The sequence below is a fragment of the Alexandromys fortis genome, unplaced genomic scaffold (assembly GCF_014885135.2).
Source record: "Alexandromys fortis isolate MF-2015 unplaced genomic scaffold, M_Fortis_MF-2015_v1.1 scaffold_105, whole genome shotgun sequence".
NCBI classification, from domain to species: Eukaryota; Metazoa; Chordata; class Mammalia; order Rodentia; family Cricetidae; genus Alexandromys; species Alexandromys fortis.
Genome location: NW_026068011.1, coordinates 4954592 through 4962143, shown reverse-complemented (window position 1 = coordinate 4962143; position 7552 = coordinate 4954592). Strand labels below are relative to the sequence as shown.

The following is a 7552-nucleotide window of genomic DNA, read 5'->3' as shown; positions in this document are numbered from 1 at the left end:
AGCTTCTGGTTACAGAGCATCTCCTATGAATATTTACTTTCTCTCTACTCTGATTATTTTCTGGTTGGATTACTTTGCTGGTCAATTCTTTCTCTGGCCCAACTCCCTACTGAATTCCCACTAGGGGTCTCAGGTCAGCCTCACATTTCCTTTGTGTCTCTATAATGCATAGTTTGTAGGGAGGTCTAGAGAATGACTGGCATGGGCAAAAGGGGTGGAGTTAACATATGGTGTTAATCTGATGATTACAAGCAAGAGTCGCTCAGAGAAGACATACGATTTCATTAAAGTACATAATAGCTTACCATGAAGACAACAAGAAGTGACAGAGCATATGCTTGTGACTTGCAAAAACTGTTAATTAAACACAACGTGCGCATGCTAGCAGCCTACGAAATGCAGTATGTCACCATTTAAATTCCTGGCACTCTCCACACCCCTCCTCCCCCATCAACTGGCATAATCTGAGCTCTGCAGACCTTATCCCATCTGCTTTTCCACCCAGCAGTGCCAGCCCATCCTTGAGTAAAACCCAGGAAGACTCACCAACACAGAGAAGCCAGAGATGTTTTTGAGGGGATCCCAGCTATTCTTTGGATCTCAGTAGGAAGTGTGAACAGCTGGCACAATACTTGTGCCAGCCTTAAGCTCACAGCTCCCAAAACCACAGAGCTCTAAATGAACTGTCCTCTGGCAGGGAAGCAGCAGTAACTGGATGTATTTCAAAGTCGACACAAGCTGTTTATTGTTCCTTAGATCTGAAAGCATCCGTGTCCCACCACCAAGTTTCTATATGTTTGGAAACCTCCAGATTCTCTCAGGTAGAAAACTGGTTGATGTGTTAGACAAAAGTCACTGGCACTTTGCTCTCAGAAAGCTTGCTACTGTTCCCTAAGCATCCCTCTCTTCCCCTGATTCTGCTCCTTCCACTATAAATACATTCCCTTCAGACTTTTCTTAAAACTATTTTGTATCTGAAATAAGGATATTTCAAAAGTCTAAAACTAAGGACTGGCATCCAATACCTAAAAATGGTTACAGGATATCTAGAGGATCTAGAACTCCAGGCAGTGTGGAAACATCCCTTATACAAAAACAAAAATATCAAAGATACCTCTCCTCATTGACTGGGCTGCCAGTAGACCTTTCTTCGGATAGCCTTTCACAAATAGTTCCTGTCACCTTCAAGTGAGAAACATTTGTGTTTTTCAAACTCTCCCTTCTAGAGTTCCATGATTCTACATAAAAATGTCCTTCCCCCTCAGGTTGTGATTCTTGGGCCTAATCTGTGCTATGTTACAAAAAAATTATATTCCTGAAGGAGTAGACACTATGTTATTTTCTACTAAAAATAAAATCAGTTAATTATCAAAACATTCACCCATCAGTAGAGAGCATCTGCTTCTAATTCTGCCTCTACAGGCCTCATGTCACAAACAAGCCTTTCACTTTGGAATGCATTTCTTCCCATGATGATATTTTAGGCTTCTGAATGGTTGGTCTCCAGTGAATGATGCTGTTTCAGAAAATTGTATAAAATTTTGTAGGTGGATCAGAGGGGACAGATCTGGAGGTTTTATAACGTTGTCCCATTTCCTGTTCACTCTCTCGATTCCTGGCTGCTGATGCATGGTGACAGCTGATTTTCCTGTCAGCATACCTTCCCTTTCTTCTGCTACAGCTACCCCACAGCGATAGACCTGCTACCTGTTGTCTGACGAATCTCCTCTCTCACTAAAACTGTTCATTGGCAGATGTTTTATTAAAGAAATAGCTTAAGGTTTCAAAATTTAAACAGACAGTTCTCTTTGCTTATTACTTTAGACTATTATTGCTCTTAAAAAGTAACAATAGCCAACATTTATTGAAACTTGACCAGGTGCTTGACATTTTATGAAACCTCCACATGCATTAATGTATATAATCACCAAATAAAACCTATGTAGCAAATATTACTACTTACCACTGCCTAGTTTCATGCACCATGGGATGCAAAGTACAACACAATTAAGTGGGTAGTCAAGGTTTTCAATATCAGGGCTTCTGATCTGACTACAGATTATAAAATAAAGAATAATAAAATCTCAATGTCACCTTTAGACTTCTTTCTATATAAACTGTCACTATCAACTTCTTATGATTTTTCTGTTTGTCTATTTTATAAAAATGGAGATTTTAAACTCCTATGGCAAAAGTTAGCATCATTCATTATGAGTGGGGGAGAAACTACCTAGGCATCTTTAGAGTGGCCAAGATCAAAAACACTCATGACAACTTATGCTGGAGAGTGGGTGGACCAGTAAGATATCATCCATATACGGGATTACGGATATGTCATGAGGAATATTTTTTAGAACTTGTTGCACATAATTTGACAAATTGCACTCATTGGTAACATAGTGCAGGTTTGTGTACATTAGGCTTCCAAACCATAAAGGCAAACCACTCTTGGTCAAGTCCCGTCAAAAGTAGCCTTAACATTTATTATCTAGTCTCTGTACAATGGCACAGTACAAGGCTTCTCTGTAATCATGACTAGAATAGTCTGTGTGACTGGACCATCTCAATCAACAACGCTGAAGTTGTTCTGGATGTAGTACTTTGAGGAAACTGCAACAGATGTACTCTGAGAAGCTGGATCACGTGGGTCATCCATTTTCACTGGTTTCTGGTCCCCTGCCTGAAAACACAAATTTTCAAAGGTAACATACATATCTTCATTAACACAAGTATGGACTGTGTTTTGTGCACAAACCAGCCAACGACAATTTTTTTTTTGTTTCTTGTTTGAACAGGTAAAATATGTCACCTGTCTTGTATATTTCCTAGGTTTATTTCTTCATGTCTAACCTAGATTTAAATCTAACCTAGATTTTTAGGGGTTCTCCCCCAATCAAACCTGGTGTTTATCAATCTTGAATGAATCCACTGTAGCATTTCATGTTCTGTAGAAACAATAACATAGCCTCTTCCCCAAAGCAATACTTTTTCTGCCTTGCTGTTTGAAGTTAAAACATCCCTAAAGGCTGGATTAATTCAGCAGTTCCTTCAACATTACAATGTCTCTCAGCAGTTACCATCCAATGTTAATTATCATTCAATAGTTGTCTATTCTTACATGGCTTATTTCTTTATATTACTTTACTCTGCTGTATCTCCTGCCTAGCTATTAGCCATTTAGCTTTTTATTAAACCAACCACAGTGGAATATCTTTACACAGTGTATTTAAATCTCTCACAACAAGCTTTCTGCCTTGCTGTGTCAGATTTTTACTTTTGTGATTCCATTATCTCAGATATTAAATTATTAAATGTTGTGGAATCCCATGTATTTAGATATAGATATATTTCTTTTACTTTGTTTTAGATGGTATTATCATGACATAATGGCCCCATCCAAAGTCATAGTTACTTATTTATTTTAAAATATTCTTATTATTTTTATTTATGTTTATGCTTCTCTCCACAGATATCTTATAGATATGTGCCCAAGAGTCCAGGTACCTATAAAAGCTTGAAGTATCAGATTCCCTAGAACTGGAGATACAGGAAATTGTAAGGTACCCGACATGGGTGCAAGGTATTAAACTCAGGTCCTCTGGAAGAGCAACAACAGCTGTTAGCCAGAGTCATCTTTCCAACTCTAACTTGTGTTTTTTTTTCCCCCTAAGGATTTGATACTTTTAACCTTTCAGTTTAAGTCTATGAAGCCTTTTCAGCTAATTTGCATGTATAACATAAGAAAAAGTCTTAATTTAATATTTTTAAATGAATTACTTTTAGTCTGTTTGCTAATAAATATTCTTTCACACAGATTTCTCACAGGATGCTTGTATAAATAATTACTTTTGAACCCAGATTTATGACTCTGATATCATGATTGGTTTAACACAGCCTTAATTGGAGTCACTTTATATGAAATATTGAAATACAGAACTGAAAGTTCTTCAATGATATTCTTTGTTATCAACATTGTTCTATTTTAGTTCAATATTTCTATAGAAGCTTTTATTCATGGTAGGAAATTTATGATTGACCTATCAGTTTCCACCAAAAAAAAATCCAAAAAACTAAGATTATGGAACTTTTGATACATCAGTACAGCCAATAGCCACTGAAATACCAGCCCACTGGGCGTGGTCTATTGCTCTTTAAAAAAGAGCGGCAGCCCTCTGCTTGCTCTCTTGCTTCTGGCTCTTGCTCCAGTGACTAGACTCCTTTCTTGGCTTTCAATGTTCTGTTTTTCCCCTAAAATAAATACCCCTTTAAATCCAAACTGGTGTGGGATTGTTTCACGCATTATCAAATTCATTATTTCTTCTTCAATTACTATTCAAGAAGTGTGTGTGTATGTATGTGTGTACAGTCTGCTGGGTTTATTTAGTGTTGTTCATATATGTATGTATTTAGATATGGACCACTAAGATGTGGACACTTAGATATGGACAATCAATGAGGACCATTAACCTACCAAAATCCTCACCTGCTGACCCTAGTCATTAAGACTGCAACTATGAGAAACAGCAAGGTTGAGAACCAGCAACACCAGCCTCTTTCTCTCCCACCCCATTGCACCTGTCCACCACACCCACTTGCCCCCACTAAGTCTGCTCTACTAGTAGCAACAGTGGGTAGTGAAGCACTGGGGGGCATCACATTGACCAAATCCATTATCAGGGACAAGAAGGTCGTTGCAGTGAAGGTTTGTAGAATAGTAAAATTGTTCATTGTAAGGAATGAATATAGTTACACCAACAGGAATGACATCAAGGAAGACATTTGTACTCCAGACTACCTTAAAGTAGAACAATCCCAGGAAGCACCTTTGCAGCATAGACGGAGAGACTGTGGAGTCTGATGCTGTTGAAGGAGAAAAAAGTGCAGAGGCAGCAAATGTTACAAGTGGAGTTCCAGTTAAAGGTAGTAAACACACAGCAAACCATAACTATTATAGATTTTATCCACATCATAGGTGTCTTCCATGCAATTACCAGCAAAACTTCCATAATAGTGAGAGTCAAGAGAAGAAAAATGGATCTGAAGTGCTCCGGAAGGATAGGGCCAGCAACCCAGGTTCCATGGCAGGCAAAGGTACCTTACTATATATGGAGGCCCTATGGGCATTGACCGTAGTATTCCAACTCTGTGCAAGAAGTGTTGGAGAGTGATGACAATCAGGGTGCAGGAGAGCAAGGTGAGACAGAGTATGTATTGGGATTAGGGACCATGATTCTGCAGGGGCCCTCCTGTCCAGGATTGGCCTCGACAAAAATCATCTCTTACCAGGGTAGTGGCAAGGGAATTGAAGAAGTATAAGTAGTGTTATGAAGACACATAGAATAATAAGACAGGAACCATAAAACAGTACAGGGAGGGTATTCCAGGGATTACTGAAACCCTAAAAATCACCCCGGTTTTTATCCCCCAGCTTTTATACCCAATATAAACTGGGGGGAGAAGATAACAAAAGACTTTATTAACATGATACAAAGGATAACTCACACAGTCAATGGCCTTATCACAAAAGACTTTATTAACGTGATACAAATGATAACTCACACAGCCTTATCACTGAGACATCAAATCCTTAGCATTATGTCCTCTAGGTAGCTAAGGTGCCCTAAATCACTGTATGCTGAAGACTGCCCTTCCCTAGGTGACCTCATAGTTACAATAAAGGAGCAGAAGTACATTTACATAGCCTGACCTCCCATCAGGATGGAATTGAGCTATCCTAATGTCAAAGGAGCCAGGAAACCACCTCCTGAGTTAGGCATTGCAATTGTGCCTGTCAGTTTCTAAACTTTCCGACCCTCAGACAAGGTGGAAATGGGCCTGCAGTTTTTAGCCTCCATGCCCTCCTCACCAAACACAGTCCAGAGAGGATGGTAAAGAGGACAAGGGAAGTCATGAAGAGGCCCCACCAGCAACAGCCACCTCAACATCAATATCACACTAACTTCAATTCCCAACGCATATGGCCCAGAGAACCCTAAATCACAGGATAGCATAGGGACAAAAGCAGCCAATTTTGCATTTTGCTTTTCTTTAGACAAGGCCTTACTGTATATCCCAAGCTGACTTGAATCTCACATGTTCAACCTGGCCTGTAACTTTCAATTCTCCTGCCTCAGCTTCCCAAGTGTTAGGGTTTATGACACCATTCCAAGTAATAATTCTGATATAGAACATATATTTCAATGCTATCATGGTTACATTTGAATCATATATTTTCTATCTTTTTGTTTTCAAGCTATCTGTCTCTAATATAGGTAAAGCTTGCATATTTGTCTTTCTTGTGCTGTGGTTATGGCTATAACTCAGACTGACAAATATATTTTCTTTGTATTGACTTGACAAATCATATTTAAATGTACCAGTATGATAATCAATGTTCGGGAATGAGTTGTTTCCCTGAAAAAAATTAAAAACCTAACTCTTAATGTTTCAGAATTTTATATATTTAAAAAGGCAATTAAGTAGGACAGTATATTTTGTTTGCCTCATTCATCATAAATTTATTTAGTCATTAGTTTAAAGATTGCCATTTAATATCAGTTATAGCCTTCCAGCCCTCATTTTTTCTACCACTGATTCATTAAACATTTTAAACCCAAGAAGGCTCATGACATTGCCACATTGGTTATAGCTTAAATCTGTCTAACTGAGCAAGGAAAATGGTCCTTTCACAGTTTAACTATGTGAATCCCTCTAGAGTACCAAGACACTCTAGAGTGTAACAAACTACTAGTAATTCTTATGAGCCCATGCAAACATATAGATTTTAGGTAGAATTTTTATTCATTCATTTATCTTTCATGACTGTGGGCTTATAAACTAACATGCAAATTATGTGGATGAAATTGTAAAAGTTTCTTTATCAAAGAAAGCATGACATATACCCCAGATATATAAGCATCATCAGTGTACATTACTGATTCAGAAAGACCACACTGAGAAGGTGTTTTTATTTTAATTGTATAGGGTTCCATAAAATAGTGTAGATAAAGGTATCACAGGCCAGTGATGCGGGAAAGCTGGTCCAGAAAGAGGATTCTAACTCACTTTTGACGGATTGCTCTGTTTAATTTCTGACTCCATAGTAATTTCTGGTCAGGCTCTAGATGACCCTCTCATTTTTTCAGGTTAGTTTAGTCTTTGATCTTTCAGACAAAAGGGTACTCTGCATCATGATTTTCATCTCTCCATTTCTTTTATCCTACTAGCCCAATGGGAAAAATCAGACTGAGAGATTCAAAAAGAGCCATGGACCTGCCAAACCTAAAAATTCAGGACAAGAAATGAGAGAGACTGTCTTCCATTTCTTAAATACGATACTACCCTACCTCTAACCCAAGCCCCACCCTAGCTCCATCCCAAGTCTTAACAGAGACAAATAGTATGGGGATTCTTTGTCTCTGACCTGTGTTTGAAGTCAGGGATACACACTCCCCCAGGATTTGTAGACAAATAGAAACTCACTGTTTCGGTCTTCTGGAAGACAACACGTAAAATAGGAGATCTGCAAATCAGAAAGAGTTAAAACCATCTG

At 38.4% G+C, this 7552-nt stretch overlaps 1 pseudogene; it reads left to right on the top strand.

The window, feature by feature from the left end:
- The first annotated feature begins 4513 nt into the window (after positions 1-4513).
- LOC126513550 (Y-box-binding protein 1-like) lies at positions 4514-5221 on the top strand (annotated as a pseudogene).
- Positions 5222-7552: the final 2331 nt, after the last annotated feature.